The sequence below is a fragment of the Sus scrofa genome, chromosome 4 (genome assembly GCF_054392235.1).
Source record: "Sus scrofa isolate SSC_HxYL_T2T_F1_AM1 chromosome 4, Sscrofa_HxYL_maternal_Yorkshire_Landrace_v2.0, whole genome shotgun sequence".
NCBI lineage: Eukaryota > Metazoa > Chordata > Mammalia > Artiodactyla > Suidae > Sus > Sus scrofa.
This window is the reverse complement of record NC_139386.1, coordinates 65,528,194-65,551,491: the sequence shown is the minus strand read 5'-3', so window position 1 is coordinate 65,551,491 and position 23,298 is coordinate 65,528,194. Positions and strand designations below refer to the sequence as shown.

Sequence of the window (23,298 nt, the reverse complement as noted above, 5' to 3'; positions counted from 1 at the left end):
ATAGGCTGGCAGCTACAGCTCCAATTCGATCTCTAGCCTGGGAACTTCCATATGCTGCGGGTGCGGCCCTAAAAGCCAAAAAAAAAAAAAAAAAAGAAAGAAAGAAAAAAAGAAAAAGTGAGTTTATTATTGATTCTGCCATAGATATTGAGTAAATTAGATTCGCATAATCACCCAAAATGTGTCAGATGCCACCTTTATGGAACACTGATAGGCACTGTCAAGATGCAAAGGAATGAAACAACTGAAATCAATTTCTGGAAGACATAGTTTAAGCCTCAGAGCTGTGCATAGTCTCTAATTCTCTCATGTACTTGGAATAAATTTGTTTCAGTTCAATTGCTTCCGTTCAGTTCAGTTTAATGCAACTATACTGATTAAGCAGCTCCTATATACCAAGCCCTAGAAAGATAAATAATCCAGGCCTAGACTTCAGGATGGTCATATTGGTGAAGAGAGTAAGACACATCAATAAATAACTCCAAAGGAAAATAATGAGTTGTGACGAAGGGAGACTTCAAGCGCCATGGGATGCAGACGGAAGGTTGTAAAAGTAATTCTTTTAGGTATTAATTGTACGTATGAGAGACAGAAAAAGAGAGAGAGGGAAACAGAGGGACAAAGAGAGACACAGAGATAGTATATCTGTACAAATCAGAAAGAGTGGTGGAGGGTAGAGTGGGGAGCAGAGAGGGGAGACAGTTAATGGAATTTTTTCTTTTTTCTGCTTTTTAAGGCTGCACCTGCAGCATATGGAGGTTCGCAGGCTAGGGGTCCAATTGGAGCCACAGCTGCCAGCCTATGCCACAGCCACAGCCACATGGGATCCAAGCCACATCTGCAAATCACACCACAGCTCACAGCAACGCCAGATCCTTAACCCACTGAGCAAGGCCAGGGATTGAGCTCACAACCTCATGGTTCTTAGTTGGATTCATTTCCATTGTGCCACGATGGGAACTCCCGGTTAATGGAATTTTTGGCAGACAGAACATGAACAAAGGAAAAGAAAGTCACAGGGAAACTTGATTTAGGACCAAAACTTGTGAAAGCACAATTTTCCAAGATAAATTTTTACATTTCATCATGTCTGAAGTGAAAAGAAATGGGAGGTTTTAAAAAGGGAATGGAGTGATCAAGATACGTCTCAAGTAGCCAACTTTGGTGTTAATGGAAAGCTAAACTGAAGAAAAAAGAGAAAAGAGAAAGGAGAACATTAAGAAAACAGTTACCATGGTCTTCAAAAGTTCTACGTTACACCCAAGCCATGTTGTATGAATTTTTTATTAATCATATGAAAAAAAATGCCAAAGAATAGATGATTTTCAGTAATTCCATTAATCTGGTTTTAGATTTTTTCCACCTATAATCTAGATGTTGTCATCTGGATATTTACGCTGATAAACCCATTCTCATGAAAACAAAATATCTCCATTCAGCTTCAGTTCAGATCCAGGCTCAACCACTAAATGAGCTTTTTTAATGTCCCCACAGGATGTGGAAATTCCTGGACCAGGGATTGAACCCTAGCCACTGCAGAGACAATGCCAAATCCTTAACTACTAGGCCACCGGGGAACTCCCTAAATGAGCTTTATGACACTTGGGAAGTAACTTAATTTCTGTGTTATCTCCCTCATTTGTGAAGCTGGGAAAGCAATAGGGAAAACAGATTGAGAGACTCAAAATAGAAGTTTTTTTTGTTTTGTTTTGTTTTGTTTTTTACCAGTTAGAGGACATTAGCTTAAAAGATGCTCCAAGTCCTCAAATAACAAGAAATCCTAAAAAAAAACCCTGCAAGTATATTAATGAATCATGTTATTTTATGGAAAACTTACTTGAGCATATCTTTTCTCTTACTTACCCGATCAATACACACGTTTTATATGGCAGAATAAGATGAAAAAAATATCTTTGGCTAAAAGCTAGGATATGTCTAAAATAAAAGACCTCACCCAGAAGCTAAATTTTAGGTACATTTTATTTATTTATTTATTCTTTTATTTATCGGCCATACTCATGGCATATGTAAGTTCTGGGCCAGGGGCTGAATCCAAGTGGCAGCTGCAACCCACATGGTAGCTGCAGCAACAACAGATCCTTAACCCATTGCACTACAGTGGGAACTCCTCAGCTATATTTTAATGAGATTTTTACTTCCAATTTGGAAAATACAATATTAAGAGAAATAAAAAAGCATTTAAAATGAGCCAGCTGGGATTCCATTCAGTTCCATGTTATCTTGAGTCTATAATTTATCTTCATAATACTTTGGGAAGCAGTCAAATCCTACAGATTCATTTCCTCCTGAAAATTTTTCTCACAGCTTGTGTTCTTTATAGTTACCATTTGATATGCTATAAAGTCTATGCATATATTTCAATCATCATACCCATGAGCAGTTTCACTGTTTGAAGCCTTATTTTTATTTCATTGTCAAAGTCTATTTCTACGATTCTTAGTCTCAGATTTTGGTAGAAGGCAATGGTGTCTACTAAAGGTTTTATGTTTTTGTGACGTGCTCAGAGGTACCCTCCCAGTTGTCCCATGAAGAAAGATTGGAACATACGCCAAAATCCAAGGGCAGAAACTCAGTTAAAAACTGGCATTTTGCTTGTGACTTGGTGGTCCTTTTAAATAACCTTTGAAGAAAAATAGATTCCAACTATATCAAACACGGTGAAGGAGTAAGTTCAAAAAAAAGTATTCCCGGTTTGGTAAAAGTCCGTGAGCACTGGCTCTGTCCATAAATGGGTTGAAAGCAATGAAGAGCTGGAAGGAGTAGACATTTTCAATCTTTCTCATTGAAAACCACTAGTGGAGACAAAGAGTAAGGACAAACAACAAGTACCTAGGTTACCATTCATGGATGTTTATCAAATATTTTTCTACTCTCACATTTATGTTAAAGTGATGGCTGTGTAGACTGTAAAGACTATATTATGAAGTGCTGCAGTACAAGGTCAGCTTTGAGCCTTCTCTCTTAGAACTTAAGAACACATTACAACATATCTTCTGGAATAGAAAATCAGCCATCTGTAGAAAACCCAGAAAAGCTTTCCCTGCTTTCTTCCTGTCTCCATTCTTTAATTCCTCCCACTTCCATGGCAAAAAGTAAAAATTTTTACCATGAAAGACTCTGTGTAGATTCCACAAAGAGAAATATTTAAACATAATTCTTTTCTACTACTTCCATGAATTTCCAAAAGCTATTTATATGATGTTCCTCTGTGGAGACACTATGTTTGCCATATTTTCATTACAAGTGGGATGGAGAGAGAGAACCAGGTTTGCTGAGTTTTAAAATGTTACAAAGCTGATGGATTAGTTTATCCTTTCTGCATTAACTGTGAAATATGGGAGAATAAATTTTCTAAACTTTTTATGCCAATTGGATGCCATTTTCAATAGCGTTGCTTTTTTTGAGAGCAATAATGACTATGTTTCTATCACAATAAGTGTAACTGGAAATCAGAAAAAAGATTTATCAAATTTACATCAGATGTTAAGAGGTATTCACATAAATGTATAACAAGATGATTTAAGGCTGCAACATAGTGTCATCAGCCTATCAGCAAACCTAATTATAAAAATCCCAAATGGCAAAACCATGTTTGTAGATTCTAGAATTCATTTAGCTTCTCTTTTGTGATTGAAAGCTATGTAAGCAGCATTAGGGACATCAGAAATCTATCACTACCCTGGAAGATCTTGAGGGGAACAGATGATGTCACTTTTGATCACCAAGTAGAAAAAAAATTGCAGTGCCTTTTAAGTTGAAGTAGAATTCTGATGAAAGCCAGCTGTTAAGTCATTTCAAAATAAACGACTGCCCAGCTGGTGAAAATGTCTCAAGATAATTATCAGGTTAGACGTCATAAAGTGAACAGGGCATTAAATAAGCACTGCAGGCTATATTTGGAGTTGCTGTGATATGCATTTTGAGACATTTCTGAACTAACAGACCATACCGAACTCACTCCAGTGCATGTCCTTCTTATCCTGCCTAGACTTTGTAAGTTACCATAGAAGCCAGTTACATTTCTCTTTTTCTCTTAAGAGTCACAGATCCCAGCAGAGGGTTAGCTTGACATTTTACTTTGTTGAAACAAGCTTGTCAAATTATTCTTATATTACAGTGAAAGATGATTGTTTTCATTTTGGGTGTAATAATATCAGTTTCAAAGCGTTCTCAGAAAAAAGTATCTGATAATTTTGAGGTGGTATCCAGCAGTAATATGCGACTACACCAGTGGTTTAGTCGCATATGCCTTCTTTGTCACCTGTTAATAAAATCAAAACTAGAATTAGAATTTTTTATTAGCAAGTTCTAGTCCCTGCAGAAAATAAGAATTCAGTTGTATAGGGACAACTTAAAGACTTTCATTTTCTCAAAACGAAAATCTAACTTTTTTTCTCTCTGAAAGATTTAGCATCAGAGACACATTTTAATAGCACATTTTACACCCCAAACCAAATCCTGCATGTGTATATAATACTTGCTCAGATAAAATAAGACTTGTTATGTGAAAGATATGTATGTCAGTTTATAATGTCAAGTACTATTAAACTGAATGAAAATAAAGAGGTCATTGGCAACAGCAGTTATGTTGTGTTTTAAGGACCTGGAGAAAATTTGGTCCAAGTTTTTCTCACAGAAAGGACAGCTCGTGTTAATTGAGTGTGAGAAAATTTTCTTCGCACCGTTTCAAAGAAATAGGACCATCACAACTTGGTCCTTATGCTCTAAATTTCTTTGGGAATGTAGATCTAAAAGTCTGCAAGGTCGTTGATGTTAATTATGCTTCAACATGCTGTCCTGTGAATAGATATACTTGTATCACAGTATCAAAGGAGGGGCAGAATTTTATCTAGTATTATATATACTCTCTACAGAGATGAGAAAAAAGACACAGACTTTTTCCCTCCCAAATGTTACACAATTCTTGACATTACCAAATACCTACCAAGAATTCTAGATATCCTAGATATAGTCAGTCCTCATTATTTACAAATTCCATTATTTGCAAATTTGTCTACTCATTACAATTTATTTGCAACCCTCAGATTAATATTTGTGACACTTTTGTGGTCATTGTGAACATGCATATGTGTAGAGTGCCAAAAATAAGTGAGTTACCTGATAGGTATGTTTTCAGTTGAGGTTGAATGAGGCAAACTTCCTGCCTTTTTGTTTCAGCTCTTATACTATAAACAAATGTCCTGGTGCTATGCTTTCCTCGTTTTTATGCTTTTTATTACTGATTTTTCAGCTTAAAATGGCCTCAAAATATAGTACTGTGGTGCTTTCGGGTTACAAAGTGCAAGAAAGCTATGGTGTGCCTTACAGAGAAAATACCTGTATTAGGTAGCTTTGCTGAAGCATGAGTTATAGCGCTGTTGGTCATGAGTTCAATGTTAATGAATCAACAACATGTATCATATGAGGGACTTTTAAACAGAAACGTACATAAAACAAGGTAATATATTGATCAGATGACAAAGGTGTTGTGAGCAGAGGTTCACAGCAACATAACCCAATGTTTCCCTAGTTGCAATGGTTCAATATTCACTAGTTCAGGTTTGTGGCAACTTCATGGAACATAACTGCCATGAAAAACAAGGACTATAGCATAAATAGTGATATAAGCACAAGTTTTATACATACATTATTCACAAATGCAAGCAAAAACACATATTATGATAAAATGAACTAGAAGAACTTGCTTGCAAAGAAATACTCATAATTATAGCAACAAACTAATTCAGTGAAATACACAGGCCTATAGTTGAGAAAATACAATCATTGTTGGTTTACTTAAAGATACCATGTAAATCAACAATGTAAGAGATCACAAAGAAGACTGATTTGCAGATTTAATTCAACTAAATGATATAATTAATATCTTTGTTAATGTATCTGTCATCTTTTAAATGCTCACTCAATCCAAATACACTGTCAACAGACTTCAAAAACTGCTGTTAGAAAAGACACATGCACCCCAATGCTCATAGCAGCACTATTTAAACAGGCAAAACACGGAAGCAATCTAAGTATTCATTAACAGTTTAATAATTAATCTTCTTTTAATTATGTGGTAAGAAGATGTGGTAATATATACAATGAAATACTACTCAGCCATAAAAAATAGTGAAATAATTCCATTTGCAGCAACACGGATGGACCTAGAGATTATCATACTAAGTGAAGTTAAGTTAGAGAAAGATAAATATATGATATTACTTATATGTAGAATCTAAAAATAAAAAGATACAAATGAACTTATTAACAAAATAGAAACAGACTAACCAACATAGAAAACAAGAACAACAACAACATAGAAAACAAGTTTATGGTTACCCAAGGGGAGGGGTAAGAGGGATAAATTAGGATATTGGGTTTAAAATATACACACTACTATATATAAATACATAACTAACAAGAACCTATTGTAGAGCACAGGGAACTATATTCAATATCTTATAATAACCTATAATGGAAGACAATGTATAAAGAGAATATATACCTATATATACCTATATATACATATATATATATATACCTATATATATATATATATATATATACCTATATATATATATACCTATATATATATATACCTATATATATATATATATATATATGCCTATATATATATATACCTATATATATATATACCTATATATATATATACCTATATATATATATACCTATATATATATATACCTATATATATGTACCTGAATCACTTTACTGTATACCTGAAACTAACACAACACTATAAATTAACTATATTTTGGAGTTCCCATTGTGGCTCAGTGGTTAGCAAATACTGACTAGGAACCATGAGGTTGCAGGTTCGATCCCTGGCCTTGCTCAGTGGGTTAAGGATGCAGCGTTGCCATGAGCTGTGGTGTAGGTCGCAGACAGGGCTCGAATCCTGCGCTGCTGTGGCTCTGGAGTAGGCCGGCAGCTACAGCTCCAGTTGGACATGGGAACCTCCATATGCCACAGGTGCCCTAGAAAAGACAGAAAAGACAAAAAAGGCAAAAAAAAATTAAAATAAAAATACATTAACTATATTTCAATAATTTTTTTTTAAAAATCTGCTATTAAAAATCGTCTTCAAAAAGTCTACAAATAAATGCTGAAGAGGGTACAGAGAAAAGGGAACCCTCTTACACTGCTGATGGGAATGTAAATTGGTGCAACCACTCTGGAAAACAGTATGAAGTTTTCTCAAAAAACTAAAAATAGAACTACCATATGATCCAGCAATCCTACTGCTGGGCACATATCCAGGGAAAATCATAATTCGAAAAGATACGTGCACCCCAATATTCACTGCAGCACTATTTACAATAGCCGAGATGTGGAAGCAACCTAAATGTCCGTTAACAGGGGAATGGATAAAGATGTGGTACATACATACAGTGGAATGTTTGCTATAAAAAAGAAGGAAACAATGCCATTTGCAGCAGCATGGATGGACCTAGAAGCCATCATACTAAGTGAAGTTAAGTCAGATGTGAAAGACAAACATCATATAATATTGCATGTGGAATCTTAAAAATGGCTACAAATGACCTTATCTGCAGAACAAAAACAGTCTCACAAACTTGGAAAAAACTTATGGTTACCACAGGGGACAGGTAGGAGGGGGTGGACTGGGGGTTTGGGATTGGTATATGCACACTCGGGTATAAGAAATGATTTGCCAAAGGGGTCAGGCTGTACAGTATAGGGGACTCTACCCAGTATTCTTTGATAATTATGTGGGAAAAGCATCTGAAAGAGGATGGATGTGTGTTTATGTATGACTGAATCACTTTGTTGTATAGTGGAAATTATCATAAACTTGTAAATCAACTATCCTTCAATAAAACTTTCAAAAAGTTAAAAAAAATTGTCTAGGATTTTAAAAACTAGATTTCCAATTATAAAATTCAAAACCATATAGTTCTCAACTAAGGAAATCTGATACTCCTTACAATTGGCTCTAACTTGGGAACATTTTTCATCTTCTATCAGGTGAATTTCATGTGCCAGGCCAGTGTTCAACCCAGTGTTTACCAAATCGACACATTCTCTGAACTCATTAAATTTTGAAAGGCTACACAGAGTTCCTGAAGAGTTCATCTGAAAGTAAGTGGGAAGGATATTTTTCTCTCTGACTTTTTAGCTTTTTCAATATTTATGTACTGTGGTTAAACCTCCTGAGCCATTTCAACAAGCATTTGATTATGTCTGTGTTGGAATTTTTAAAGACATGCCTTCTGATTGCATACCCTGGAAAATACTAGATTGTTTGTAAATAAGAATGACAGCAGCAGCCTCTTCTAGTCATTTATTATGAACAATATACCAATAAGTCAATGATTCATTTTTCTCTTGGCTACGGGCCAGAACTGAAGTTTAACAGACATAATTTTCATAATATGTGGCAGCTGAAAAAACTTTCCGTTAAAAACTGGTGCAATTTTATTTGGCTTTAAGGACTGTCTCTGAGAGTATCTCAGATTCACCTGCATGGTTCCCTAAAACTGCAAGTTTACACAAGCAAATATTTAGCTTCAAAAACTGAAAAGGCTGCCATGTTGTATTACAAATCATGTTATATGGGGTAAATGAGTTTTCAGCTATGAATCTCCTCAGTATTTTTGAACACATGTAATTGTTAAAAGACATCTGTAAATATTAGTTTATTGAGTTGGCTTCATTAGCTCATCTAAAAGTAAAGTAGCTTAAAGTCAAAATAAGTCTAATTAGTATATGGTGCATAGAACCAGAAAAAATAGACTTGTAAGTAGAAGTCAAAGTGGTTGCATTAAAACCTAATGACTCTGCCTTTCAGTATAGAAATGAATTGGTGTGTAGGCGAGTCCATATATATATTTTGGGGGGATGAGTGCTAAGATTCTAAATTAGGTTTTTATTTTTACTATTGCAAAGTGTTAACAACAGTTATCTTCATTTGGTTTACCCCAAGAATCTTTTTTTTTTTTTTTTTTTGTCTTTTTGCCTTTTCTAAGACCGCTCCTGCGGCATATGGAGGTTCCCAGGCTAGGGGTCTAAACGGAGCCATAGCCACCAACCTACTCCAGAGCCACAGCAACACGGGATCCGAGCCATGTCTGTGACCTACACCACAGCTCACAGCAACGCCGGATCCTTAACCCACTGAGCAAGGCCAGGGATCGAACCCGCAACCTCATTGTTCCCAGTCGGATTCGTTAACCACTGAGCCATAACAGGAACTCCCTACCCCAAGAATCTTTGATCACAAAATGTTATCAGTATTTAAGAAGTGTTAAGTGCCATAGAGATTCTCTAATTTCATACTAAGACTAAGGAATGTTCTAGAAGGAGTTGTGAACTTGCACTAAACTACTCCATGGCAATTCCTTTTAATCTTACGGAGACTATCCTGGCTTTGTGATACTTTTACTCATGTCATTTAATGAACTCCTCCTTAAATTTTTCACTGTAACTGATTTTTTCATATCCCTCTTGCTCTCAGAATTAACCAGAGACCTTTTTGCAGGTGACAAATAAGGAATGTTCCCCATCCCCACTCCCTTCTCTGGATTCAATCTTCTTATATACCCTTCACTTCTTCCAAAACCTCACTTCAATAATTCTTGTCTCCTTGTCATTTCCATCTCTTTCTACTGACAAAGCATTCTAGTTAAAAAAGCTCTTCTTTTAATGTGTTTCCTTCCATTAGACAGGAAATATATTGACATAGAAGTCTTTAATGTTGCACATACTCCCTTTTTACAATCAGATTCTACCTACTTCCACTCTGTTGAAATTTCTTTCTGGAAAAGCAAAAGGTGAAATAACTGCCTGATATCAGAGGAGTAGCAGCATAGATAAGTAGTTAATAATGTAGGCTCTGAATCAGCCTGGGTCTTAACTGACACTTTCTGCAGTACCTTGGGTAAGTTTCTTATGAATGCTGCATCCTCATCTATAAAATGAAAAACACAAAACTACCTACTTCATAGGATTGTTGTGAGGATTAAATCAAACAACATTTGTAAAATTCTTAGAATAGTGTTTAGCACATCATAAGCACTATGAGATGTCAAAGAAAATAAATCCAATATGCCTTTTTTCTTTATTTTCCCCTCTCTGTTTCTCAGCAGCATTTATTATTATTGGTTATCCCCAAAGGAAATATTCACTTCTGGTAAAATTGAGCAGCCTGGCAAGTGAACTGGTAGAAACAACCAAAGATACAGAATGTTCGGTTGGTAGTTACCGTTTCATTGAAATTTCTGAGTTGGGGCTCAGCTTAGGTAGAGAGATGTGTAAAGGGTGAACTGAAGCTATACGTTCAGGACACAGAGTTTTGAGACTTGAGATCATTACAAAAATAGGTTCTGTGGAAGTGAGAGAATTGGTAGTTAAGATGGGGGGGAATGAATTGGAGTTGAGGTTTACAAATTGTGAGCCTGTTGTGTTAGGATGGTTATCATCATCATGTGATGCTAGGTAATAAAAGCATGAATGAGAACTATGGTCTAGGTGTCCTTGGGGGGATCCCTTAATGCTAGTAGGCAATGGAAAAGGAAGGGGAAGTACTGGGTTAGGTATCCTTTAATTATTCAAGAGCTGACACTACGTGGATTATTTAGATTTCTTTGCTTTATCCATTGTGTCTTTCTCTTGGACACTGACGAGTTTTTTATTGTCATCAAGTCTACCACAAATTAAGCAAAATAAGTAAATCAATATTAAATCACCCTAAATTTATATTTGTTAATGGGTCTTGTTATACCTGTTAGAGAGACATGGGAGAATGAAGGATCACATATATGTCAATATATATACACCAAAATATCTTTAAGTAACATATGTGGGTTATCTGTCAATTTTATGAGCCATTACTGTCTTAGAGCTGGCCGTTCTTCACTCTCACAATGTCCCAGCATAGAATGTTGTGATTAGTTATTTCACTTTCTGAGACAACCAGAGAAATAAAGGAGATTGAATGAGGTCATCCAGGGATCCGCAGCTGAATCAGCATGAGAACCAACAGTTCCTAATTCCCGCTCTTAACTCCTACACTGTCTAAATCATAATAGACCCCAAGCGAAAACAATTGTGAACAGGCTTATAGAGATTTAGAGAGTTGCAGATCTCTTCCAAAATAAAAGTGATCTTAAAAAAAGAAGTCAAACACAATTTTATTTTGGTCTTTACAATGACGTTTATATATTTACAGTTCATCTATTGCTGAAACAGCAGTAGAAGAGTCTTTGAAGTGAAGGGTTATGCGTATATTGGCAGAGTTTAAGATAAACAATGCCAAAGACTCCTAAAAAGATTAAACTGTTAACCACAAATACATGGTTTCAGTTGGGAAGAGTTATTTGTCGCTGACTATATTAGCCATTGCAGTTAACACTGGCTCCAGGAAAGTCATACTTTGGTTGTGGGTCACTATGCAGTATTTGTAGAACTATAGTTGAATTTATAGGATAGATACAGTTGACATGGCAGATTTTCTCAACATCAAATAGTTAATAAAAAAATAAGTCACAAAATGTTCTGCTGGCTCCTTGCCTTTAAGTTTCTTTTTAGCACTCTTAAGAGTTAAACTCAGATACACCATCTCCTGGCATTCTGTCCATCTGTTTCCCTGTCTTGGTTCATGCCCTGAAAGATAGTGCTTGTAAGCATGTTCCCTACTGACAACTCTTGATAACTCTTCAAGCAGCCACTTGAGATAAAAGGTAATGGATGTATGGATGGAGATGGTCATGGAAAAATTGGAGTGGTGTCATAAGGTAACTGGCATTTAGTAAGGACCAATTGTGTGGCGTGGTCTAAGTCCCTATTCCTTTTCAACCCTAACTCTATGGGTTACAATTCAATTCTGACATGAGCTCCTCAAAGCTAACTCAGATAATGCAAGCTAAAAGGCGTAGCCCCCAAAAAGAATGCCTTACTTCAGACACTAGTCACATCTGGGCGTTCCCAGGCTATTCGCACTTTTGAATGACTGACTATAAATTTTAAGTTTCCCACAAACTCTTCAGGTTCAATAATTTACCATACTTACTATCAAAATTTCATCACAGAGAATATACATCAGGAGTACCAGTCCAATAAAGAGACATTGGATGAGGTCTGGGAGGGAATGCAAAGCTTCTATGCCCACTCCTTGTGGATTGAGGACACATGTTACCTTCCTGGCACATCAATGTATGTGTTCATCAACCAGGAAGCCCCATTGAGTCCTATGTTAACAGTCTTTACTGAACATTTATTATGCAGCTGTGGTTAATTAAATTATTGGTCAAGTGATGACTTAACACAAGCTCCAGTCCCTTCCCCTCCCTGGAAAATCCCAAACTTTTATCATGTGGTTGGACTTTCTACTTACCAGCTCTATCCTGAAGCTTTCTAGAGGTCCATCATGGGTCACCTCATTAGATAACAAAGATGCTTCTATCACTCTGGAAATCCCAAGGATTCTGTCTCTTGGGGAAAAAAGAACCAGACAAAATCTTCATCTTACCACAGTTCCTCATCTGTATGACCTTATATAGGTTTCCAGAAATCTCATGATATAAGTCTTTTTTCATCCACGCTTCAAAAATTTAGAAAACAGAAGATGAGAAATATAATATTATATGCCATGTTCACCCTGCAAGAGCATGGCAGAACCAAAATTTGATCCCATCTATATCAACCACAAAATCCATGCTTTTACTGCTGCCTTAAATAAAAATAGATGAACAATGATTCTACACTGACAGACAAACATGCTTACAATGACTTGTTTAATGCTGATTTTTTCCCCTGGTAGTCCATCAGTTTTGAAAGAAAGAATACATCCTATTTTTACTGATGCCCACATTTCCCCCCAGCACCTGGTACATCTGAACTCCTACTAGGTATTAGGTGTGTTTATCAAATGAGGAAGCGAATCCAGCTGAAGCAATATGCGGCAGTCCTGGAACTGACTGCCTAGGCTGGAAGAGATGCCAAAGCAGGATGCCTTTGCAGTTGGTAGTAAATGCATGGCTGAGATGAACAGCCATGGAGTCCAGACTGAGTGAACCTGGGATTGTAGGCCTGAATATGAGGACTGTGTGGCAGAGGAAAAAGCTTGTAGTTCAACGCACTGGAGGTCACTTAGAGATTTTGATGACACTACGAGCATGTTGTAGCTGTATAAGCATCAGTGACTTAATAACAACCTTCTCTCCATCATGCCCCCCTCAGAATCATAAGGCTTTGAAAAGTAAAAGATGGAGAGGATTACCTTGGAGCTTGTTCACTGCTGCCAAAAATAGTTGGCTTTATTATGACCTCTTGTCCTGCTTCACTGAGATTCTTTGGACATCATGGGCGTTACTGCTACTTCCATGGGCATCTGCATCTTAGGATTATTTCTTCTCTGTGACAGTCTTTTTGGTAATAGTCTCTTGCCCAATAAGTCAGCTTTTTTTCTGGGTGTGACAGTAATGGTGGTGATAATAATTAAGGTCTATGAGTGCTTTACTCAAGTCATCTCACCTAATCATAACAATCTAATCATGGGAGAATATTTCTGTCCCTTTATTACAGATGGGTAAAGTGACATTTGGGTAGCTTAAGTCATCTGTCAAAGTCACACAACTAATGAATGACGAGCAGTCTCAAAACTTTAAGCTAGATCTGATCAACAGTTGGATACTTCAGTAAGAATGTTAGAACATTCAGAGAAATAACTGATATAAATATTTAAAAGCCCTTAGTTTTTGTTATCACTATGCAATCTTTGCTTAGACAGGGTTGTTTTTACTCTTTAGTTCTGTCTCTTTGAAAATCAGTTTGTAACTTTCAGCCCTCCAGTTCCTTTGGGGGAAAAAAGAAGAGGTTATTCATCTTTCTCCAAAATATTAAAAAAAAAAATGTCAGCCCAACCTTCTGAGAAATTTGTCAGATGTTTAGACAATCTGTTATAATACCCCCATAGTGACACCACAAAGAATAATTAACAAGATAGAGACTGTGTCATAAATATTGATACTTCTACGGCCAGGGCCTACTGACTCTTATATAAAACTTTTCATTTAGTTAAATCTATTGCAAATAATGCAGCAAAGCTTCATTCTAATTTTGTCTTTCTAAATGTTGACATAGTCATGGCTCATAGAGTCAACTTTTTCAGGGGGTTGAGATCCATTAAAATGTCACTCTGAATCTACCCCTTTGGAGTATGTGATACTCTGAAATATAATAATTTTTTAAAATCCTTCACTGTATGAAAAATGCTCCATATCTTAAAATTCCATTTATTTTCCATCTTAAAAATGACATCAATTATAGATTTTCCTAATTTTACTGAATGAGTCCAGAATAGCATAGAGAAAAAAATTAAAATTATCCAGCAAGAACTATAACTAAAATTTCATTTTACACTCCACTATGCTTTTTCCATGCCTATCTGTGTCTGTCTATGTGTATACACATATAATGAAAACATCTGCCTTTTTCACTATATATACATTTTTTGTTTGTTTGTTTTTGCTTTTTAGGGCCACACCCATGGCATATGGAGGTTCCCAGGCTAGGGGTCAATCGGAGCTGTAGCCACCGGCCTACACCACAGCCACAGCAACGCGAGATCCAAGCCACCTCTGTGACCTACACCACAGCTTACAGCAATACTGGATCCTTAACCCACTGAGCGAGGCCAGGGATTGAACCTGCAACCTCATGGTTCCTAGTCGGATTTGTTTCTGCTGCACCACAACAGGAACTCCTCACTTTCTGTATTTTTAAACATAACTTTAAGACATGTTACTTCTATGGCAACTCAGCAAAGCATCCTTTTGTCCATAGTTACAGTTTCCTGGTGGAAGACTGCTAGTCATTAAACCCCTGGATTATCAGGAGAGTAATGTGGGGATAGCTTAAGCAGAAGGAAAGGTTTGGGTAAAAAAATGCCAAAACTAACCCAATACTTAATGTGCTTATCTCAGTGGAAGAACCTGTTGCTTGTGTCTTATGCCAAATTTGCCACATTTCCTCCTTTACTCATCCTCTAGGTCACTGGTTCTCACTCATAGGGGTGACTCTTCCCCCCAGGGGATACATTTTGATTCTCATAACTGGAGGTCAGCTACTGGTATCTAGCAGTTAAAAGCCACGATGCTAAATATTCTCTAATATCCAGGTTGAGAAACCCTGGCCAGGAGAATGGTGCTGTCATTTTTCCCAGGCTATAGACCCAACTAGTCAATGGATCTTGATCGTGGCTATGATAACATTTTTACATGCATCCTCTTAAGTTATGAGAGTTTTCTCTGTGACACCAAATTGTATTATGCATTTTATATTTATTCGTCCCCTTTGTTAATTCAGACAACTTTGTGAGGGATCTGCTTCTATTATGTCCATCTTGTGGATGAGAAAAACTAAAGTTCAGAGAGGTCAAGTAACTTACCAAAGATGACATAGCTAGGAAATGCAGAAACTGGGATTTGAAATCAGAGCCGGTGATAATAACTACTAAATTTTATGACACTTGCTTTTGTTTTTTATTTTTTTGCTTTTTAGGGCCACACTTACAGCATATGGAAGTTCCCAGGCTAGGGGTCAAATTGGAACTGTAGCTGCTGGCCTATGCCATAGCCATAGCCATGGTAACACCATATCCGAGCAACATCTGTGACCTAGACTGCAGCTCACGGCAACCCAGACCCTTAACCTACTGTGCAAGGCCAGGGGTCAAACCCACATCCTCATGGATACCAGTGAGGTTCATAACCTGCTGAGCCACAATGGGACCTCCCAACACTTGCTTTTTTTAATGACCGTTTTTTTTCATCCATACAGCTATTTTTTTTTCTTGTTTTATTATTTTAATTTTTTTCCGCTGTACAGCATGGGGACCAAGTTACTCTTATATGTATACATTTTTCCCCCACCCTTTGTTCTGTTGCAATGTAAGTATCTAGACATAGTTCTCGATGCTATTCAGCAGGATCTCCTTGTAAATCCATTCCAAGTTGTATCCAATACCCCCAAGCTCCAGATCCCTCCCACTTCCTCCCTCTCCCCCAGGCAGTTACAAGTCTGTTCTCCAAGTCCATGATTTTCTTTTCTGTGGAAAGGTTCATATGTGCTGCATATTAGATTCCAGTTATAAGTGATATCATATGGTATTTGTCTTTGTTTTTCTGACTCATTTCACTCAGTATGAGAGTCTCTAGTTCCATCCATGTTGCTGCAAATGGCATTATGTCATTCTTTTTTATGGCTGAGTAGTAGTCCATTGTATATATATATATACACCACATCTTCCTAATCCAATCATCTGTCAATGGACATTTGGGTTGTTTCCATGTCTTGGCTATTGTGAATAGTGCTGCAATGAACATGCGGGTGCAGGTGTCTCTTTTAAGTAGACTTTTGTCGTACACTAATTCAGACCTTAATACTCACTCTTTACATTATCACACTAATTACTATCTGGCTCTTCTTCTTTTTTTTTTTTTTTTGTCTTTGCTATTTCTTTGGGCCACTCCCGTGGCATATGGAGGTTCCCAGGCTAGGGGTCGAATCGGAGCTGTAGCCACTGGCCTATGCCAGAGCCACAGCAACGAGGGATCCGAGCCGCGTCTGCAACCTACACCACAGCTCAGGGCAATGCCAGATCGTTAACCCACTGAGCAAAGGCAGGGACCGAACCAGCAACCTCATGGTTCCTAGTCGGATTCATTAACCACTGCGCCATGACGGGAACTCCTAACTGGCTCTTCTGATTTTCATCTTGAATGGTCACACTTCTGCTAGCATAATCACTCTAAAATGCTGTCTTCTCCCCTCACTCCTCTGTTTATAACATCCTAAATTAGCTTCCCATAGGCCAACATCACCCTAGCTTTCTCTTTAGCCTTAACTCTCTTTGAACCCACTTTTCAAAGCCTTCTGAACTACTTCTGTTTTTCAATGTGTCTGTTCTCTTATTTATACTTTTACTTCCATCGAGTCCTTTTCCCTTTGTCTACTTGGTAAGAGCCTACCCAGGCCATTGGGGCAAATTAGTTCATTTTGTTTTAACTTTTTATTTTGACATTAATTCAGACAAAGATAAACTGCAAGAATACAAAGAATCCCCATATCCCCCTTGCTTAGATTCCCATGTTAACATTTTACTATATCAGCTTTATCCCTTGTTCTCTGTGAGTACAGATTCTTTCCTGATTTCTTAGGGTCAATTTCAGACATGATGTCTTTTGCTGCTAAATAATTTAGGATGTATTCCCTAACCACAGAATAAAATTATCAAGATAAGGAAAGAGAATCTGATACTTAACTATTATCTAATCTTCACACCTTATTATGATCTTGCAAATCAGAAAAATTTAAAAACAATATGAAAATATTCAATGTATTTCACCCCATTTTGGAAACACCTCAGCATACCCTTGTGATTACTGGATTTCTATTTAAATATTATAATTGGTAAGACATTAATAGTATTCCCTACTACCTGAACAGCACTGAATTTTTCAAACTGGTCATTGGCTGCATTTATATTCACACTGTAGAACACATATATCTGAAAACCATTAATCAATTAAAAAATCCATTAATTCTACAATGGTTAAATCATGTTTCAGATGTACCTTCAGACATGTTTAGAAGGAACTTAATCACAATGAATTATTTAAGTTTAATGGTCATAATACCCTTGGTTTTTCCCTTAGATTAAGGAAGCTATTTGTTTCTGTAGCTTGTTATCTTAAATACCCACATGGAGTTAAATCTCTGGATGATTTACTATGGTTACAAGGGAAAGCATGAGATTACCTGCCTTCAAAAAGGGCTAAAGTCTGAAAGAAAACATTATGAAGTAAGTTTTTGAAATGTTTTCAGAATGTGAAAAAGGTTTCTCAAATTTCACATCTCCTTCTGGTGTTGTGTACCAGGACTCTGTCAAAGTATGATACGTCAATTATTCTCACTACTGCCATTACTGATGATTGATCCTAAAAATGATAATACTAACATTTTCCATTTACTGAGAGCTTTCTCTGGGCCAGACATTAGACTAAAACTTTTGTAAAATATTTGATTTAGAGAATATTATCTTATCCTTACAGTTATTCTTATGTTATTGCTCCTGATTTACAGGAAAAGAAGTAGAGGTACCAAGAGGAAAATGGATAGGTTCCTCTCAAGTCCTGGCTTTAGTCATTATACTATACTCCAGCCCCAGTAAAACAGGATGTGACCAATTCAAACTATTTCAAAACAGAAGCTGCGCTTTTTTCTGCAACATTTTCATTCCTATTATAGAATTCACATTATTTGTTGAAAATGAATTATGATTTATTTCTAGAAGGATTAAGATCCATTATCATTTAACTACAGAGAAGAGAAGTTTTTCAGGCTTTGGAAACTAGAGTAACCCTCTGACTGTGAGCTCTTTAAAACATACTGTTGCATAATGCCCGGTGTACTGATTGCCTCTTTCTTGTGTCCACGTCACTTTGTGCTACACTGGTGGACCTGTAAAGATGAGATTAGCCAAAGAGAACTGAGTTGGCAAAAAGGAGATGTGGATGTTAGTTACTAAAAACTAGTTATAACTGCTAAAGCTAAATGTTTTTAGCTCTCTGGACAGTGTTTATAAAATCAGGACACACTCAAATTCTCTCCAGGTTCCTACTCAGTTTTAAAAACATTTCTTTTCTCCATTCACAGTGCACTTCTCCAAAATACTGCATTTACACTCAGTATCTATTAAGTTTTTATTTATTTTTATTTTTTTTGTGGGTCTATTTCTTTTTTTTTCATTTTTTTTATTACTCAAATGAATTTATCACATCTGTAGTTGTATAATGATCGTAACAATCTGATTTCACAGGATTTCCATCCCACAGCCCAAGCACAGCCCCCCATCCCTCAAACTGTCTCCTCTGGAGACCATAAGTTTTTCAATGTCTGTGAGTCAGCATCTGTTCTGCAAAGAAGTTCCGTCTGTCCTTTTTTTCAGATTCCACATGTCAGTGAAAGCATTTGATGTTGGTGTCTCATTGTCTGAGTGACTTCACTTGGCATAACAGTTTCTAGGTCCATCCATGTTGCTAAAAATGCTGTTATTTCGTTCTTTTTGATGGCTAATATTGCATTGTGTATATGTACCACCTTTTCTTGATCCACTCCTCTGTCAATGGACATTTAGATTGTTTCCATGTCTTGGCTATTGAAAATAGTGCTGCAATGAACATTGGAGTACATGTGTCTTTGCGAGTCATGGTTTTCTCTGGGTAGATGCCCAGGAGTGGGATTGCTAGGTAGTTCTACCATTTTGCTATGGTAGTTCTATTTTTAGTTTTCTGAGGAATCTCCATACTGCTTTCCATAGTGGTTGCACCAATGTACAATCCCACCAACAGTGTACTAGGGTTCCTTTTTCTCCACACCCTCTCCAGCACTTATTGTTTACAGACTTTTTGATGATGGCCATTCTGGCTGGTGTAAGGTGGTACCTCATAGTAGTTCTGATTTGCATTTATCTAATAATGAGTGACACTGAACATCTTTTCATGTGTTTCTCGGCCATCTGTATGTCTTCTTTGGAGAACTGTCTGTTTAGATCTTCTGCCCATTTTTGGATGGGGTTGTTTGTTTTTTTGGTATGGAGCTGCAGAAGTTGTTTATAAATTTTGGAGATCAATCCCTTGTCAGTCGATTCACTTGCAAAGATTTTCTCCCATTCTGTGGGTTGTCTTTTTGTGTTGTTTAGGGTTTCCATTGCTGTGCAGAAACTTTGAAGTTTAAGTAGATCCTATTTGTTTATTTTTCTTTTTATTGTCAATACTCTGATAGGTGGATCTGAGAAGATGTTGCTGTCGTTTATGTCAGAGAGTGTTCAGCCTATGTTTTCCTCTAGGAGTTTGATAGTGTCTAGTCTTATATCTAGGTCTTTAATCCATCTGGAGTTTATTTTTGTGTATGGTGTTAGGGAGTGTTCTAATTTCATTCTTTTCCATGTGGCTGTCCAGTTTTCCCAGCACCACTTATTGAACAAGCTGTCCTTTCTCCATTGTATATTCTTGCCTCCTTTGTATAGATTAGTTGACTGTAGGTGCGTGGGTTTCATTCTGGGCTTTCTAGCCTGTTCCACTGATCTGTATGTCTGTCTTTGTGCCAGTACCATGCAGTTTTGACGACTGTTGCTTTGTAGTATAGTCTGAAGTCCAGGAGCCTGATTCCTCCAGCTCCATTTTTCTTTTTCAGGATGTCTTTGACTATTCTGGGTCTTTTGTGCTTTCAAACTAAATTTGAAATATTTTGTTCGAGTTCTGTGAAAAATGTCCTTGGTAATTTGATAGGGATTGCACTGAATCTGTAGATTGCCTTGGGTAGTATAGTCATTTTGATAATATTAACTCTTCCAATCCACGAGCATGGTATATCTTTCCATTTATTTGTGTCATCTTTGGTTTCTTTCATCAGTGGCTTGTAGTTTTCAGAGTACAGGTCTTTTGTTTCTTTAGGTAGGTTTACTCCTAGGTATTTTATTCTTTTGGATGCGATGGTAAACAGGATTGCTTCCCTAATTTCCTTTTCTACTTTTTCATTGTTAGTATATAGAAACACTATTGATTTCTGTGTATTGATTTTTTATCCTGAAACTTTGCCAAATTCGTGGATAAGCTCTAACAGTTTTCTGGTAGAGTCTTTAGGATTTTCTAGGTATAGTATCATGTTATCTGCAAATAGCGATAGTTTTACTTCTTCCTTTCCAATTTGGATTCCTTTTATCTCTTTTACTTCTCTGATTGCTGTGGGTAGGACTTCCAGAACTATGTGGAAGAGTAGTGGTGAGAGTGGACATCCTTGTCTTATTCCTGATCTCAGCAGGAATTCTTTCAGCTTTTCACCATTGAGAATGATGTTCGCTGTGGGTTTGTCATATATGGCCTTTATCATGTTGAGGTAGGTTCCCTCTATGCCCACTTTCTGAAGGTTTTTTTTCAGAAATGGGTGTTGGATTTTTTCAAAGGCTTTTTCTGCATCTACTGAGAGGATCATATGGTTTTTATTCTTCAGTTTGTTAATGTGGTGTATCACACTGATGGATTTGCAGATATTGAAGAACCCTTGCATCCCTGGGATAAATCCCTCTTGATCATGATGTACAATCCCTTTAATGTATTGTTGGATGCGGTTTGCTAGTATTATGTTGAGGATTTTTGCATCGATGTTCATTAGTGAAATTGGCCTGTAGTTTTCTTTTTTTGTGGAGTCTTTGTCTGGTTTTGGTACCAGGGTGATGGTGGCCTCATAGAATGAGTTTGGGAGTATCCCTTCTTCTGCAATTTTTTGAAATAGTTTCAGAAGGAGAGGTGATAGCTCTTCTCTAAATGTTTGATAGAATTCTCCTGTGAAGCCATCTGGGTCCTGGACTTTTATTTGTTGGAAGTTTTTTAATCACACTTTCAATTTCAGTTCTTGTGATGGGTCCATTCATCTTTTCTATTTCATCTTGGTTTAGTCTTGGAAGATTGTACTTTTCTAAGAATTTGTCCATTTCTTTTAAGTTTTCCATTTTATTGGCATATAGTTGCAGGTAGTAGTCTCTTGTGATCCTTTGTATTTCTTTGGTGTCTGTTGTTACTTCTCCTTTTTCATTTCTAATTTTATTGATTTGAGTCCTCTCTCTTTTTTGCTTGATAAGTCTGGCTATGGGTTTATCAATTTTGTTTATCTTTTCAAAGAACCAGCTTTTTGTTTCATTGATCTTTTCTATGGTTTTGTTTCTATTTCAATGATTTCTGCTGTGATCTTTATGATTTCTTTCCTTCTACTAACTTTAGGTCTTATCTGTTCTTCTCTCTCAAGCTGGTTTAGATGTTAACATTAGCTTGTTTATTTGGGCTTTTTCTTTTTTCCTGAGGTGGGCTTGTATTGCTATAAACTTTTCCCTTAGAACGGCTTTTGCTGCATCCCATAGGTTTTGGAGTGTCGTATCTTTGTTGTCATTTGCTTCTAGGTATTTTTTAATTTCCTCTTTGATTTCTTCAGTGATCCATTGGTTGTTTAGTAGCATGTTGTTGAGTCTCCACGTGTTTGTGTTTTTTGCAGTTTTTTTTCTTGTTGTTGATGTCCACTCATATAGCGTTGTGGTCGGAAAAGATGATTGATATGATTTCAATTTTCTTAAAGTTACTGAGATTAGATTTGTAGCCCAGGATATGGTCAATCTTAGAGAATGTTCCATGTGCACTTGAAAAAAATGTGTATTCTGTTGCTTTGGATGAAATGTCTTATAAATATCTATTAAGTCCATCTGGTTTAATGCCTCATTCAGGGCCTGTGTTTCCTTATTGATTTTCTGTCTGGTTAATCTGTCCATTGCTGTAAGTGGGGTGTTAAAGTCCCCCACTATTATTGTGTTATTGTCAATTTCTCCTTTTAAGGTTGTTAGCACTTGCCTTATATATTGTGGTGAACCTGTGTTGGGTGTGTAGATATTTAAAATTGTTATAACATCTTCTTGCATTGATCCTTTGATCATTAAGTAGTGACCTTCCTTGTCCCTTGAACTATTCTTCATTTTAAAGTCTATTTTGTCTGATATGAGCATTGCTACTCCAGCTTTCTTTTGATCCCCATTTGCATGAAATATTTTCTTCCATCTTCTCACTTTCAATTTGTATGTGTCCCTAGAAGTTAAATGGGTCTCTTGAAGACAGCATATATATGGGTCTTGCTTTTGTATCCATCCAGCCAGTATATGTCTTTTGGTTGGGGCGTTTAGTACATTCACATTTAAGGTAATTATTGATATGTATGTTCTTATTGCCATTTTATTAATTACTTTGGATTTGTTTTTGCTGCTCTTTTTCCTTTCCTTCTTCTCTTGCTCTTTTCTGCCTATAGAAGTTCCTTTAGTATTTGTTGTAAGGCTGGTTTAGTGTTGCTGAATTCTCTCAGCTTTTGCTTATCTGTGAAGGTTTTGATTTCTCCTTCAAATCTGAATGAGAGCCTTGCTGGGTAGAGTAATCTTGGTTGGAGGTTTTTTCCTTTCATCACGTTGAGTATATCATGCCACTCCCTTCTGGCCTGCAGAGTTTCTGCTGAAAAATCTGCCGATAGCCGTATCAGGGTTCCCTTGTATGTTATTTGTTTCTTTTCCCTAGCTTCTTTCAAGATTTTCTCTTTGTCTTTAATTTTGGTCAGTTTGATTAGTATACGTCTTGTGGTGTTCCTTCTTGGGTTTATTTTGTATGGTACTCGTTGTGCTTCCTGGATTTGAGTGAGTGATTCCTT

At 36.7% G+C, this 23,298-nt stretch overlaps 1 long non-coding RNA gene across 3 annotated transcripts in view; it reads right to left on the bottom strand.

The window, feature by feature from the left end:
* Window positions 1-1,966: 1,966 nt before the first annotated feature.
* LOC146403832 (uncharacterized) overlaps window positions 1,967-23,298 on the bottom strand; it is a 139,022-nt gene continuing 117,690 nt past the window's right edge. For all 3 annotated transcript variants that reach the window (XR_014843664.1, XR_014843666.1, XR_014843665.1), the window contains 3 exons: window positions 13,283-13,469; window positions 12,398-12,494; window positions 1,967-4,282 (listed from right to left, as the gene is read on the bottom strand). This is a non-coding gene — a long non-coding RNA (uncharacterized LOC146403832). The remainder of the gene's footprint in view (window positions 4,283-12,397; window positions 12,495-13,282; window positions 13,470-23,298) is intronic.